The 16,316-nt window shown below is 46.7% G+C and overlaps 1 long non-coding RNA gene across 1 annotated transcript in view; it reads left to right on the forward strand.

Annotated features, from left to right (window-relative positions):
* Positions 1-8,729: 8,729 nt before the first annotated feature.
* The window catches only part of LOC135102616 (uncharacterized), an 83,336-nt gene continuing 75,749 nt past the window's right edge, over positions 8,730-16,316 (forward strand). The window contains exon 1 of the long non-coding RNA XR_010269707.1: positions 8,730-8,867. This is a non-coding gene — a long non-coding RNA (uncharacterized LOC135102616). The remainder of the gene's footprint in view (positions 8,868-16,316) is intronic.

The following is a 16,316-nucleotide window of genomic DNA, read 5'->3' on the forward strand; positions in this document are numbered from 1 at the left end:
TTTCCCCCTTAAACCAGAGAACTACAGACAATGCCAAGTGGGAGAGAAGAGAGCGCGGGGGAGAGGATGGAAGGAGAGAGAAAAGAAAGAAAAAAAATGTAGTGAAAAGTAAATATTGAGTTATTTCTAAAAAAGAATAAAAATCTGAAAAAAAAGAACGATCGAAGGCAAGGCCATAAACCAGACAAAAAAGAAAAAAAAAATCGGTCTTTTGAGAGCGAGGAAATAACTCTTTAAATAAAAAAGTGAATTGCCATTTGAAGAGGGTGAAAAAAACCCAGAGTTTTGGAATCAAAGGATGAATGGAGGGGCCATGGTCCTCCCCCACCTGCCCTACCCTTCCCTCTCCCCCTCTTTCTTGCCTCCCTCTTCCCTTTCCCGGGTGGTGGTAAAGGGAAAAGAGAGGGAAAGTAGAAGTATGAGGCCGAGGACGTGGAGAAAGAAGAGGAAGAGGTGTTGAAAATAATAATGATAATGATGATAATGGTAATAATGGTAGTGATAGTGTTAATGAGTATGGTAATGGTGATGATGATGATGAAGACGATACTTATGATTAGATATAGATATGGTGATGATGATGGCAAAAACAGTGATGGTGATTGTGATAAAGTCAATGGCGGCGATGATGATGATGACGGTGATGATAATGATAGAGACAAATTCAAATTTAGTGACGGCGATGATGAAGATAATGACATTACTAGTATTAACTGTCATTTTATTAGCATTTGTAATGATGATGATGATAATGTTGACGGTGTTGTGAAGGTGAATACTGATAGTGAGGGACGTATTACTGGGTCATCATCTCTTTCACCTCCAGATAGAGAGAGAGAGAGAGAGAGAGAGAGAGAGAGAGAGAGAGAGAGAGAGAGAGAGAGAGAGAGAGAGAGAGAGATATGTGAAGGAGGTGCAGCGTATGGCGTTTTTACCTCCAAGGAAGATTTTTCAGGGTCCGCCGCGCCCCTAATCCCTTCTCTCTCTCTCTCTCTCTCTCTCTCTCTCTCTCTCTCTCTCTCTCTCTCTCTCTCTCTCTCTCTCTCTCTTTCTTACTCCAGGTTTCATATATTCTTTTCCTCCTCGCTTTTTTCCTTTTTCGCTTTCCTTTTTAACTATTTCTTCTTTTTTTAGCTTTTTATTGTCTTGGACTTTTCTCATTTATCTTATTTTTTCCCTCTGACCATTTAGTTTTTTTTTTTTTTTTTCCCTCTTCTCGTTCTTCCTCGTCCTCGTCATCGTCTTTGTTTCATGCCCTCGTCTTTCCCTGTTGCGCTTTAACACTTCTTAATTTTCTTTTTCTTCTTTCTCTTTCTAGTTTAAACTTTCCTATTAGTCGCTTTTCCCTTTTCCTTATTCGCTTCCTTTTCTTTCCTTCTTCTTCTTCGTCCTTAATTTTTCCTCATCCGTATTTAATCACTTCTCTCTTCTCACAATAATTACCTCTGCTTTTTCCATTCATTATATCCGTTACTTATTCGTCTTGATCTTCCTTAGCTGCAGTAAAACCACTGCCGCTCCTGCTTCACATAGTCAGCAGCGCCGTGTGTCATCTTATATCTGATAAAAGTAACCTTGAGTCTCCACCTACTTGACCTGGCCCACTTCATCTATATACCCCGTTCAGTTCCATGACCAATGCGTTCCCATCCGTCAGGCCTCTCGCCACCACCATCACCAGCCCCTCTCCCTATCTTCTTCCCTCTCATCCAATACCTCCTTCTCTTCCGCCTTCTCCACTTCCTCTCTTCCTTCTACCAACAACCCCGCGATCACGACAACCACCTCCTACCTATCCTCTACCTCCAATTACTTTTCACAACTACTATTAAACTACTTCCTCCAATCGCCGCTCCTCCTCCCCCCCAGCACTCCCCTCTCTTTCTCCTCCTTCTCTTTCACCACCTCCTCCTCTTCATCCACCTCCACTCTCCCTTCTTCCACGCCATCACCATCACTTCCAGCTCCTACTCCTTTACCGCTAATTACTTTACAACTAGTAGTTCTGCTATCACCTCCTCCGATCCCCTCTCCTCCCTCCTTCCTCCTTCTTTTCCTTGTACTCCTCATTTTCTACTTCTATCTTTGTAATTCCTTCTTCCCTTTACCATTTTCTTGTTCAATTTTAGTCCTTCTCTTCTTCTTCCTCCTTCTCTTCCTCGTTCTCGTCTTTCTCCTTACTCTATCATTAAGCGCCTCCACCAGAAACTATCCACCAGCTTCCTTCACCACAGGAAAGTAGCGGAGGACGGTGAGAGGAAAAGCAGGGAGAGGAGGGGAAGGGAGAAGGAAGGAAGTGTGGGATGGAAGAGGAAAAGGATGTAATAACAGAGTGGGGAGAAGAAATTTGAGATATAAAAGAGAGAGAGAGAGAGAGAGAGAGAGAGAGAGAGAGAGAGAGAGAGAGAGAGAGAGAGAGAGAGAGAGAGGTCAGATAAGAATATAAAATAAACGAATGCGTTGATATATGTAAGACACAGGGATAGATATATGTAAAGAGAACGATGTGACGAAGAACGAAAGGAAAAAAGAGAAGGAAGATGCAAGAAGAAAGAGAGAGAGAGAGAGAGAGAGAGAGAGAGAAAGAGAGAGAGAGAAAGAGAGAGAGAGAGAGAGAGAGAGAGAGAGAGAGAGAGAGAGAGAGAGAGAGAGAGAAAGTGGATATGAAGGAAAATGGAGGGTAGGGGTTCTGGCGATAATGGAGGGGGAGGGAAGTCAGTCAGTGCTGTGAAGTGATAAGAAATTTGAGGAGGGTGCTTTAATGGGAGGGTTAATGGAAGGGGAGAGAGTAATGGTGCGGAGAAACGGGGGATCGTGATGGTTAAGGGAGAGAGAGACAAAGCGAAGGGAAGGATCCGAAGGGGAAGGAAAAATTATGTTTGTTTTGATATGGCGACGTCATGACACGGAGAACATAAGCTTTTTTTTTTACGCCATTTTACAATGTGAATGTGTATCGCGGTGTTTAGAATGTTGCGTATCTGTGTAAAGGAAAGTTCAGAAGAAAATAAGCTCTTGATGACTTCGTGACTGCCCCGCAACGCCCGCAGCCTGAGTATTGTGGCGGCAGGGAGGCAAAAACTTGCCAGTGAGGATATGTGGTGGGCGAGATGAAGGGAAGACTTCAGAAAGCTGAAGAAGGTTATCAGGGAAGACACATTGACGTGCATGACTGTTCATCATTAATTCGTAACGTTCCTCAGCTGACAGTAATGCCATTATCATTCCTCATTACTTCCCCTCCACTCAACAAAGCAGCATTGTCCTCCCCACCCCACACAGCACCCCGGAAACCACTATTGTCTTGAGGAACACGGGGGTCACGTGTCCCCTAAGTGACTCCGGTAGCGGCTGGTAATTAACATACCAACGGGAAAGTGATAACGAGGCCTCCCACGGCGCCGGACGGGGCTGCGGCCACTGATGACCCGCGACCTCCGCTCTGTGCTGGGCGCCCCTCACCCGTGCCTTCATGAGTCCATCACTGCCACCCTTTTCTCGCTTTCTGCTTCTGCTTCTGCTGCTGCTGCTGCTGCTGCTGCTACGGTCAAGAAGACTCGTCTAATCCATAGTCTCTTCAGTCAGCAGGGTGGCAAGGGCCGGGCAGCGGGGCGTGGCGGTGCCGTGGTCGCTGAGCAGTGTTGTGTACACCATGGGCCGGGCGCCGCCCCGGTGAGTGTAATGGGGCGGAGCATGTTACCGTCCTAATGGCCCGCAGTCCACAATGCCCCGCACCGTAATCCCGAGGGTGCTGACCACTGGCCTCTAGAGAGGAAATACGTGAGGGGATTTGAACCTCTTATCCCCTCGCCTATCCTGCACGTGGCTGTTCCGGCGGGCGTGAGGCGGGGCGAAGTGCCCAAACAAGTGCCATGAGAGTGCCACAAAAAGAATCCATGGAGGCGCTGGAGATGTCACATGCGTCAGGCCATCAGAGTGTGGTCGTGGCGCACTGACACGTAACAACGGGTTTTCTCTTTCCATTCTCTCCAAACCCCTCTCTTCCTTTCTCTCTCCCCTCCTCTCCTCTCTCTTCCTATATTTCCTGCAAGGCGCTACAGGGGAACAGGGAAAGATGTGAGAGGGGGGGTGAATAGGCCTACTGGAGGAGAGGCTCATTGGTCGTCGACGGGGCGGAAGAAAGGCAAAAAGCGGAGAGCGGGAAGACGCCGAGAGTGGACAATGGTGCTACAGTGGGCGGAAGGGAGAGGGAGAGGGAGGGAGGATTGGCGGGTTGAGGGAAAGGAAAGGAAGACAAGCGAGAGGAAGAACTATGTGAGGCGAAGCTTAAATATGAAAAGAGTAGAGGAGAGAGAGAGAGAGAGAGAGAGAGAGAGAGAGAGAGAGAGAGAGAGAGAGAGAGAGAGAGAGAGAGAGAGCAACATTCAGAGATGTGAACAGAGGCTACCGCAGGGGAAGCCGGAGAGAACCAGAGATAGTAAAGGCAGAGGCGCCACCCATGCACAGCCCCAGGAACACCACGGCTCCTGCAGCAGTGAGAGCGGCGGAGGCCAGGTGTGTGTATGTGTGTGTGTGTGTGTGTGTGTGTGTGTGTGTGTGTGTGTGTATGTGTGTGTGTGTGTGTGTGTGTGTGTGTGTGTATGTGTGTGTGTGTGTGTGTGTGTGTTTGTGGGGAAGGGCCCTAGGGCTTGAGGGCTTAGTGTGCTAAGGGCGTAAGGGTGTTGCTGCCTCCCCTTCCCTCGGGCCTCGCCTCACCTGCACGTAAACAATCGCATTAACGAGACTACAACAAAATATGACAGCGGAAAAAAAAAAAAGTATCTCCACAAAAAAATATTTTTCGACATAGGATCACCAAACTTAGTCCCTGACTCCCGCCTGAGCGAGTTCTGATCTAATATTTTGCTTGGCGCGGCTTAATTACACAAAATCCTGGCGAGTTTTGCGCCTGATCGGACCACGCCAGGCCGCGGCACTCCCTCCATCCTCCTCCCTTCCGGTGGGGATGTGACGGATGCTGGCGGAGTGGCGGAGTGGCGAAGATAGGGAGCCAGGCGGGAACAGTCCCCTTCTTCCAGCGAGCCAGATTTGTCGCCTTGAATACGATGTTGTCTGTGGCAACGGCAAGCAACGCTTACCGAGTCTGGAGGATAGAGGCGAGAGAGGAAGGAGGGATGGAAGAGAGAATATGGAAGGCGCAAGGAACTGAGGGATAACGGCTTAAGAGGAGGAGGAGGAGGAGGAGGAGGAGGAGGAAGGGATTCTCGTAGGGAGAGGGGAGGGTGAAGCGGCTGTAATTAGTGAAGTTTAACAACACGGTGAGGGAGGAGGGGAGGTGACGGGGATGGCGCACTCGCACGTCGCCGCCCTCACCGCCGCTGCCACCACCAACACCACCACCTCCACCACCACCACCACCACTACCACAACGCCCGAGGGAGTGCGGCCACGGAATTCCCCGAAGGCTCCTGAGACAGATTTTTCGCCGTTTTAAGAGCTCAGGCCGGCAGCGAAAATTGAAAAGTTGGCCAGTGTCTTGCGAGTACGGAGAGTTGGGAAGATAAAAATCGGTCTTTTCTCTCACTGTTTTCTCTTATCTAAAGTCTTTTAAAGGGACACAGATCAGAAGACCGTCTTATTCGAATTCTTGGAAGGTTCCGGTGAGAAAGTCTTTGTTTTCTGGGAGTTTTCTAATCTTTGTTCCTCGAGGTTATGGGCAGGTGGGGACACGGGAGGGTGTGGGAGGCGGCAGTGTGGGATGAGAGGAAAGGACAGGTGGTGACTGGTGCAGGGACAGGGAACAGGATGAGACGGGAGGGAGGGACGGGAGGGGACAGAGAACACGATGGATTGAGACAGCAAAAGGCGAGACATGCTGAAGAAATGTACAAGTAGAGATACAATTTAGAAGGAAACTTGTATTGAGTAGTTTTCCTTCTTCAATCGAGTCTTAGTGCTATGATTTCAAGTTTTGCTCTTGCGATAAGGAACGTGGAAGAAGAGAAGAAAAGAAGTATTTGGAGAGAAGGAAGATGCACCCTCCCTTCCTTCTTTCCTCCATCCTCCCATCATATTCCTCTCCCTCCCTCCCTCCCTCCTCCCTCCCTCCCTCGCCAGAGCCTCAGCAACCTGGCATCCCTTGGAAATTAGAATTTAATTGAATTTTCGGCTTGAGAGTGCGTGAGTCCGGGAAGGCGTCCCGTCAACCGCTCTCTCTCTCTCTCTCTCTCTCTCTCTCTCTCTCTCTCTCTCTCTCTCTCTCTCTCTCTCTCTCTCTCTCTCTTCATTATACGAGTATTTCCAACATCCAAGCAAAGCATATGCGACGCGATCTAATTAATCTAATTCTCTCATCCACTTTTTGAAGAAGGAAAAAAAAAAAAAGAGGAAGGAAACGAATAAATAAATAGATAAACAAGTCACAAAAACGTCTCATCTCCGGTGGACGGAATTTATAGGACCCTTAAATGTCTCCGGTCCAAATCAAACCCAAAATATATCCGAAATAAAGTAGGATAAAGTGAAAAAGTTGGACGCTGTACGTACGCTCCGTCCAGCCTGTCACCAGCAATAGATCCACGGGCCAGAGAGGTGCAGGCTATTATTACTGCTTCTGCTGGTGGTGGTGGTGGTGGTGGTGGTGGTGGTGGTGCTATTGTAACTACTGCTGCTGCTACCGTTATTGCTACTACTGCTCCAACAACAACAACAACAGCAACAACAACAACAGCATCAGCAGCAGCAACAGAAGCAGCAGCAGCAGCAACAACAACAACAACAACAACAACAACAACAACAACAAAAGTAACAATAATAACAGCAGCAGCAGCAGCAGCACCAGCAACAACAAAAATAACAACAACAACAACAACAACAACAACAGCAACAGCATTTACTACTACTACTACTACTACTACTACTACTACTACTTCTACTACTACTTCTGCTACTACTACTATTACTACTACTACCACTACTGCCACTACTACTACTACTACTACTACTACTACTACTACTACTACTACTACTACTACTTTTGCTACTACGACTTCTTTTGCCCCTCTCTGTCATTCTCTCTCTCTCTCTCTCTCTCTCTCTCTCTCTCTCTCTCTCTCTCTCTCTCTCTCTCTCTCTCTCTCTCTCATCATTCCTTTCCACCACCCTCAATCTTAAATAGAAAAAAGTCTTCATCATCAGCTGTTTTCCCCTAAATGCAATGGTCCTCTTTTGCCGCGCTCCCCTGCCAGGTGTTAATTGGAGCCGAGAAATTTATTAGGATTTGGTAATGAGTTTTCAGGTAATGAGGGACCAGTGAGGGAGGGCTGGCACAGGTGAGGGTGGCGAGGCTGGGTGACTGGCTGGGTGGCTGGAGCACGACAACCTGATGGTGGTGTTGTGGATGTCACGGCAGGTGTGGTGGGTTGTAGGTGAATGGGAGGTAGGGGTGGGGAAGGGAAAAGTAAGGGAGGATTAAATATGTAATCGTTATCGTGTTAGGAGTGATTGGTGGTGGTAGGTGTTGGCAGTTAGTGTTAGTCTTCTTGTGGTTATGGATGCTGCTGTTGTTGTTTCTTCTGCTGCTGCTGCTGCTGCTGCTGTTGTTGTTGTTGTTGTTGTTGTTGTTGTTGTTGTTGTTGTTGTTGTTGTTGTTGTTGTTGTTGCTGTTGTTGTTGTCGTTGTTCCCCTCCTCTTCCTTCTTCCTCCTTCTCTTCTTGTTTTATTTATTCTTGAAAGCGAAACAATTTCATTACTATTCTTATAAAATTTAACACGTTCACTACGTATTGGGCCACTAGCGTACCATTAATTGCATTCCATTATAAGGGGTTGGTACACCGGTGGTGCAATAATGATCAAACATTAATATATGTTTAAGACGTCACCCACGCTGTGGCAGCAGCAAGATTTGCCTGTTGCGGCATTCTTCACAACACTCTCACTTTCGAGAAGAAAACATTTACGTACCTTCTCTCACCCTCGGTAACTCGTATGCCTTCATGAAAGTGGTATCTCATCGGTGTCCAACATGCGGTATCGCAATATTTTCTTCCCATACTGCGTGTTGGGTTACCGGTGAGCCACTCACACATTGTACCACTAGTGGCCCAATTCGCTATACTGGAATATTTCATTCTATTGCGTCTTGGGTCACTGAACTGTAAGTAAATAGGTGGCAATAAGTACATACACGTCCCACTTTTGCAATTGGTTATTTGGTTATGAATATATTTGATCGCATTTTTGCTGATATTCTATGCAATTTTTTTTCTTTTACTTTCAGTGATTTATATATATATATATATATATATATATATATATATATATATATATATATATATATATATATATATATATATATATATATATATATATAAACACACACACACACACACACACATTCAATTATATTACGATTTCTCATATATATTTATGAGAATATATTATTTTCTACTTCAGGACATTAGTTGTACATGATATATTGAATTTAATATGTTCCTTTTTTAATTTAATTGTTTTCCTATGAAAAGTTATGTCAAGTTCTGGATTCTCATTATATTGATTAGAAAAAAATACTCTGTTTCATTTTCCGCTTATCCATGTCTGCTGCTGATGTCTGAAAGCCAAACACGTCCAGTCAACATTTACTAAAGTGAAAAACTACTTTAATATGAGGAAATAATAATATAACCGTGTTAGGAACGCTGAATCTTGATCTTGACACTCCTTCCTCCAATAGATGTCGCCACCGGCCATTGTTTACCCCCGAGCCAGGCACCTCTAAATGAAGGTCCAAGTGTTCCTGTACATAGTGTGTGTATTTGTACTACTTGTAAGGGAAGTACTGGGCTACAACATTGAGGCATCAACAGACGAGAGACTGAGGAGGCGCCGGGAAATACGAGGAGGTACGTGGGATTAAAGCCTCATTTGGGTGGGAGGAAAAAAAAAAAAAAACAGGAAAAAATAAGCTCGGAAATATTTTGATTCTCCTCCACTTGCGTTATTTTCATTCTCTTGCTCGTTATTTATAAAACACAACATTTTTTTTTCTTTTTTACGTATTGTTTATATTGCGCGGCGAGCCTCCCCCCTCACCCCAGCACTCATAATTAATTAACCCCGGGCATCTTTCGCAGCGCATTGGCTGGCGATGTTTTGATCCCTAAGCCACAACAATCCTCTTGCTGCCAGACCTAAACCTTGAGTTGTGCTATTTAAAGACTCAAAGCTAAATATCGTAATACGGAACCTTGGATGTGCAATGTAGAGAGTATTACTGCTATTTTCTCCACTTTCTTTACTTGTTAAAGCTTCTGGCGGTATTGAGAGTAAAGCTGGAGTGTCGTGTGTGTGTGTGGTATATATGGTTTGTTTTGTTTGTTAGTTTAAGTTTTGTCTGTAAAGGGGACCAAGCATTTATCACTTAATTTGTTGTTACTTAAGTTTAAAGAATGTTACATAGTGACAATTTGTATGCTTAGATAATGATTGAGTAGTGTGTGTGTGTGTGTGTGTGTGTGTGTGTGTGTGTGTGTGTGTGTGTGTGTGTGTGTGTGTGTGTGTGTGTGTGTGTGTGTGTGTGTGAATGATTATTAATATTGCATCTATGGAAACTAACTAATTTGTATGAGATAATTAATATGTCCATGGTAATTAATTTGTGTAAGAGAACATTAATTTGTATATAATTAAGTTCAACCTTTGTGTTTCTGGTGAAGAGCAAGTCTGTGTGTGTGTATGTGTGTGTGTGTGTATGTGTGTGTGTGTGTGTGTGTGTGTGTGTGTGTGTGTGTGTGTGTGTGTGTGTGTGTGTGTGTGTGTGTGTGTGTTACCTTGGCCTGAATTGTGAGTAAGAGGTGTTGCGTCAAGACATGTTATAATTAATTAGGGAAAAGTGTACATGAGTGAGTAAATAAGTGATGCGTGAATAGTGTACATTATCGGTCGTTTGTGTTACCAGGATGCCGTGGATGGTGACGGTCATCATCTCCTTCACGGCTCAATGCTGCCTTTTTGCTACAAATGTTGTCTGCACTCACGGCACAGCTTGCGTTGCGTGATGCACTTTGGCGAGATACATTTATCAAGTCACTTTGCACAACTACAGTTTGCAAAGTCAAGCTCTCGGCTCGGATGTCATGCATACGTGGCAACGATTTCACGCATGTTTTAGTGTTAATTTGGTTTTAGTCATGAGCCGCTTAGATGTGTCAGAAAAAAAAAAAAGTGGCGAAAGTAGTCTGGGGCGAGTACACACAAATAAGTGGTGTAGGGGAGAGGCTGGCGCGGCGGCATACTGCACACCCCATGCTGCACCGCCGCCCACACGCTGTTGGCATTAGGATCACGGTGGACGCGATGTTGTTATGGAGGGAAATTTTTGCTGTAGTTGTGCACAAGTTCATGGCAGGTGCCAAGGGGTGCTTCCCGGTGTCTCAACTAGCGCCAGGTGTCTCATTAATTAGCGGTAATTACCACGTGAGCCACGTGACCCGCGCGTCGTAATGCGACTACTGTTATCACTTCGACTGAATTTAATGCGGGACGCCGAGGAGAGAGGAAGAGGAGGAGAGAAGCGTTTTTCGGGGAATCCCTTTGTTGGTGAGGCAGAGAGGATGGAGGCTGCTGGTGCCGCGGCAAGGCGCTGGTGCCGTGGTGAGGTGATGCGTGTGAGCAGTGGTGGTACTCGCTGGCCAGTGGCAGTTGTGTCAACTTGTCTAATCTCTTGTCTTTACAAGCAGCTGTCGTATTGTGTAGCACATGCAATTCACGCAGATGTGCTGCTGTTTTTTTGTTTCTCATGACATCAATTACTCTCATCATCGTGTAGGTTTATTAATATCTGTTCTTTTTGTGTATTCGTAGGTAATAAATAATAACATCAGTGGCTTGGAGATGACATGACATGAACGTTACAATATCAAAATCAAAATGATCGAACTAACTCGCACCAAGTGACTCACGCTCTTCTCCCTGGTTCCTCCTCTTGTTCTCGCTCTTCGGACCCACACTCTCCAGGACTGGACGCCGCCGTCGTCTCGCCTCCATTTAGTCCGGTTCAGACCCCAGCGGTCTGTCTCAGGGGTGCCAGTGGCCTCAGGCCTGCCGTGCTAGCCCTCGGGCCACAGCACCGCAGGCAATCAGGCCTCGGCCGCAGAGTCCCTGCGCTTTACCCTGGTGTGAGAGATGGGGAGGCCCGCGGTGAGGCGTGGGGAGGCGGCTTCAGGGGTGTTGTGGTCACGGGGCGGAGCGTCGGTCGACTTTGGCACCGCTGACTCCAAAGAAGCGGCTCTGCCCATTGAGATCTTGAAGGCGGAATAATTTAATTACATCCCTTCGTCGGGAGGGGCCTGGCCGGGTTGGCGGAGGGAGGAGGAAGGAGAAAAGCAGCGGGGTAGGAGGGAGGAGGCGGTAGCGGTAACCCAACGATGTAAGAGACGACCAGAAAGTCAAAGGAAAAACTGAGATTACTGGTCTACTTTGGTGCTAGAGTGAGTGTAAGGGAGAACTCCATAACAGGGAGGAGGAGGAGGAGGAGGAGGGAGGGAGGGAGGGAGGGAGGGAGGGAGAGGCGCGGCAGCGGGACGGCAAGTAATGTGATATTGACGAGAAGGAGGACAGAGTGGATTGTAGGGGGAAGGCACGACGCGGAGGAACGAGAAGTAAGTGAAAAGTTAATGTGTCTGGGACTGGAAGTTGTCTTATCTTTAGAAGCTCCTACATCACCCACTGTCATCACCCGCTGCACACTCTTGCACCCTCCCCACCATCATCGACACCTCTCCCTCCCCCTCCCCAGCATTCTCCCAATACTCAGCCCCACATGCCACAGCACTGCCAAGCGACCCCACACCCAAACCATACAGTGGGGGAGAGGGGAAGGGGGGGGATTATGCACTTCAGAACACTGCATATAATAGGCTTTTGGTGTCATGGCCTTAGTTAGGAACGTGACCAAAGTTGTGAGTGCGAGGTGGTGGTGCATAGAAAACTGGGAGTGGATGTATGGAGAAGGTGTGGAGTGGAATGAAGGGGTGTGAAAGGAATGGGGTCGCTTAAAGGGAGGCAAGGGTAAGGAGGTGGCAGTGTTATGGGGGTGTGTGACTTATGTTATTGAATGAAGGGGAGTAGGGAGTGGAAAATTTGAGGAAAGATGCTTATAGGAGGAGAGAAAATGAAGGAGCTTGATGAGGCTTAGAGAGAGAGAGAGAGAGAGAGAGAGAGAGAGAGAGAGAGACGAGAGAGAGAGAGAGACAGAGAGAGAGGAAAGAAAAGTCTGATTAATACATGTCCGTTTTGGTAATGCGTTCGTTGCATGGGCGGGTGGGCGTGATGGGTATGTGAGGGACCCGCCCCCACATACACACATACACACACACACACACACACACACTCACTTCTCATTCCACCAAGGTCGCTCACCTCACGCCTGACGAAGGGGTTCCTCGCTGCCGCTAAATTGCCAAATCAGATGAAGAAGCGCTGAGGGCGTGCGAGGCGGGGAATAAGAGGGTGGCAGAATGCTGAGCCAGGGAGCCCTGTGGTGGGCTGAGGTGGGCACATGGGCGGCCTTGAAGGGATGGTAGAACGCTTTATCAATTTTGAGGTTTTGTTATTTTTTTAAAAGGGTAGTGAAGGTGGGGAAGGTGAGGAGAGAGAGAGAGAGAGAGAGAGAGAGAGAGAGAGAGAGAGAGAGAGAGAGAGAGAGAGAGAGAGAGAGAGAGAGAGAGAGAGAGGGATGATAAGACATGAGAAGGAGGGAGTAGGAGGTGATGATGTGGCTTGTTGATAATGTTAGGAAGCTGGTGAGACTGAAATGAAGGGAAAGGGAAGGAAATGTAAGGCAAGGCAAGATGTAAGTGAAGGAAAAAGCAAGAAATAGGAAGATCGTAAAGGGGAGCGGAAAAAAAAAAAGAAGGAAAAGTAAGAAACATATAGTGGAACAGAGAAATAAATGAAAGGGAAAAAAATTAACAGGAAGGAAGGTGCAAGGAAACAAAGAAAGGGGAGAAGGAATGGAGAAAGGAAGAACAGTAAAAAAAGATAATAATCCAGGAAATGAAGGAATGAAAGGGAAAAAAAGACAAGAGAAAGAAAGTTACAAAAAAGAAGAAAGAAACGAAAAGAAGGGAAGGAAAATGAGGTGAGGAAGGATAGCATTGATGATAGTGAAACTAGAATGGTGATTGTGGTGACCCAGTCCTGTGGTTAGTGGTTCCTTAATGGCATGAGTAAAGTGAATGACATGAATAACTGCTGCTGAATAGTGAAGCCAATCGCTGGTTCGCAGAAGGGTCAGAAAAAGCTAAAAAGTCTCGTATTTCCTGATTACCGTCGAAGAAGTGATTAATGTTTAGTTCAGGACGAGGGGAGGCGAGGGCACGGTGGCGTTGGTGGTGGTGGTGGTGGTGCTGGCCCTCCCTCCCTCTTTCTTCTTCCCTGTCCTTTGTCTTCCAAGTCTGAGAGAGGGAGGGAAGAGGGTCGTCCTTGTCTACCTGGCGAGTCTGATCACTTACTTATTACCTGTGTTTCATCCTCCCCTCCTTTCCCCTCCACACACACACACACACACACACACACACACACACACACACACGCACACACACACACACACGTACACGGAGACATACACACACAGACATCCGTGATGAAATCCTTCCCATGAAATCCGTTTACTGGTCGAAACTAATATGCTTGGCGTGGTTAAATTGCGTTACTTGCTCAGGGAAGCGCGCCGAAAATTTCAATACTTTCCGCCATAATATTGCACTTGTGACGTGATTAGTTGCAGCGCGCGCCACCAGAGGGCAGAGTTATCGGCTGGGCCAGGAGGAGGCGGGGCGGAGTCTCCCTCCCTCCACACACATACACGCACACAACACAAGTACAACACGCGTACACACACACACACACACACACACACACACACACTTGCCGACCCGCCCAAGAAATCTCTCACACACTCTAGGTCCCCCAAGTTTATTTGCGTCTCGCCGAGTGCAATTTGTCGCCGGGAATGAATCACCCTCATATTGTGCGAGTTTGTTTATATTCTTCGCCAATAAAACTGCAAAACAAGAGCCATAAAACACGGCGACGGAAGGCTCCAGTATCCCTCACACGCCCACGACTCCCCGTGTCATCGCTGCTGGAAGGGGCGTGTCTCGCCTCCAACCAGGAGGCGGCACGTCCTTCTCCGCCCACCAACCGGGGCACGCCTTGTCCCGGGGTGGGCGTGGCTTGTCATTCAACTGACCCAATGGGGGGCGTGGCTTTGGCCTTCACGTACCAATGGAAGCGGATAATTTGATGACGGTGAATATTGTTACGACAGATTGGAACAAAATTACTACCAAGGGACCCTAGAAATGTACTGATTGGTTGAGGCAAAATATATTGTTGAAAGTTGCTCATGTTGTAAAACCTGCCTTCTCTCCTTGCACCTTCCGCCCCCGAGGGAGTCTCGCCCCCTCAAATGACTTTCATTATTATTATTATTATTATTGTTATTATTATTATTATTATTATTGTTATTATTATTATTATTAGTGCTGGTGGTGGGATGGTTGTTAGTGGTGGCGCTTAAAGGAGAGGAAGTAATGGGTGCACAAGTTATGATGAATGTAATTGTTGTAAATGTGATGATGGAGGCAGCTTGCGTGATTCCTGACGCGTGTTCCTGGTAATACTATTCGCTTTGCAGGCTGCCATTACGGGGCGCAGTAGTACATGAGCAGCAGGGCCATTTCTAAGAGTGGTGGTGGTGGTGGTGGTGGTGGTGGTGGTGGTGGTGGTAGTGGTTGTATTAGTAGTGATCAATCAATCAGTCAATAAACCAAACAATCAGTCTGTTAATCAGTCAGTTAATTAGTCAGTCAGTCAGTCCAATCAGTCAGTCAGTCAGTCATTCAGTCAGTCATTCAGTCATTCATTCAGTCAGTCAGTCAGTCAGTCAGTTATTCAGTCAGTCAGTCATTCATTCAGTCAGTCAGTCTGTCAGTCAGTCAGTTATTCACTCAGTCAGTCAGTCAGTCATTCATTCAGCCAGTCAGTCATTCAGTCAGTCATTCAACCAACCAATCATTTATTTTAGCAAAGTTCCAAGTAGACAGACATTTCTAACACCTCTTTAGCACTGACTGAGCCTTGTATATATCAACACTCAAGCAAAGGTCTGTAACTATACATATAAGACAACTGCATAGATTGTATAGTTAAAACCATTTCGGCGTAGTGCAACAAAAGATATGATATTTATTTCGTATTCTTGTTCAGTGTAATTATTTTAAAAGGAAGACTGAATTGTAAGAATGTGTCCATCCATAGCCATTCGTTCCCTTTCAATGCCATTTAATTTTTCAGCGACACATACATACATACATACATTTAATGACACAAACATCAGAACATCATCTGCACACTCCTACTGCTTGTTTTCCCCTTCCATTATAACTAAAACGCTCACTCTCCTCCTCTCCCTTTCCCTCCTCATCCTCCTACTACTCTTCCCTTTCAGACTCCTTTCGGCTGAATGCAAAACAACCATTGCAACATAACGTATCGCCATTCATCAGAGCACCATCCTTTTCAGCACCGCGTGGGAACATTTCGGAGGCCTTTAGCCGTGATTTCAATATTCCTAAGTGTCATTTTGAACCAACACACGATGAAGGGTAGTCGTCGCTTGCCTCTCCCGGCGCACTGATGTCCCAATGTTCCCTCCCGTCCTCGCATCCTCGCATCCTCTGTTTTGCCGTTCCTTCCTCCCCCTCCGTCGCCATCCCCAGCCTTCCCTGTGAGCATAACCCACTTGCCAGTTGAATAAGCCCCACGTGGATAACTTGCGCGAGATGCACTGTAATTGTGAGCAGTGCCAGGGAACGCCCGCTCGCTGTCTCGCTATATCCCTTCTCTCTCTCTCTCTCTCTCTCTCTCTCTCTCTCTCTCTCTCTCTCTCTCTCTCTCTCTCCACTCTTTCCATTTCACTATCCTCCATAAATCCGCTGCTTTAACATTTTATTCTGTCGCACAATAGCGGCATCACAAGGGTCCCCCGCTGTCGGATGGTTGGCTTTCTGTGCCTCATCTTTTTGCTTCAGCTCACGCTAGTCATCCGCCTCCATAAGCGTCGCGGTTTCAACTGCTGACGATGGACTTTCTGGGACGGCGGTTGTCTACTGAAGGTGTGGAGGGACTGAATAATTTTTAAGCGTAATTCTTGCTCAAGTTGTGTGCATGTGTGTGTGTGTGTGTGTATGTGTGACTGACTGGAGGGCACCGTGCTGCAGTGGGAATGTACAAGAAGACACTGAGGGAACTTGCGGGTTATTTGTGGTTGTACGTTGATAGTTGGT

Source organism: Scylla paramamosain, chromosome 8 (genome assembly GCF_035594125.1).
Source record: "Scylla paramamosain isolate STU-SP2022 chromosome 8, ASM3559412v1, whole genome shotgun sequence".
NCBI classification, from domain to species: Eukaryota; Metazoa; Arthropoda; class Malacostraca; order Decapoda; family Portunidae; genus Scylla; species Scylla paramamosain.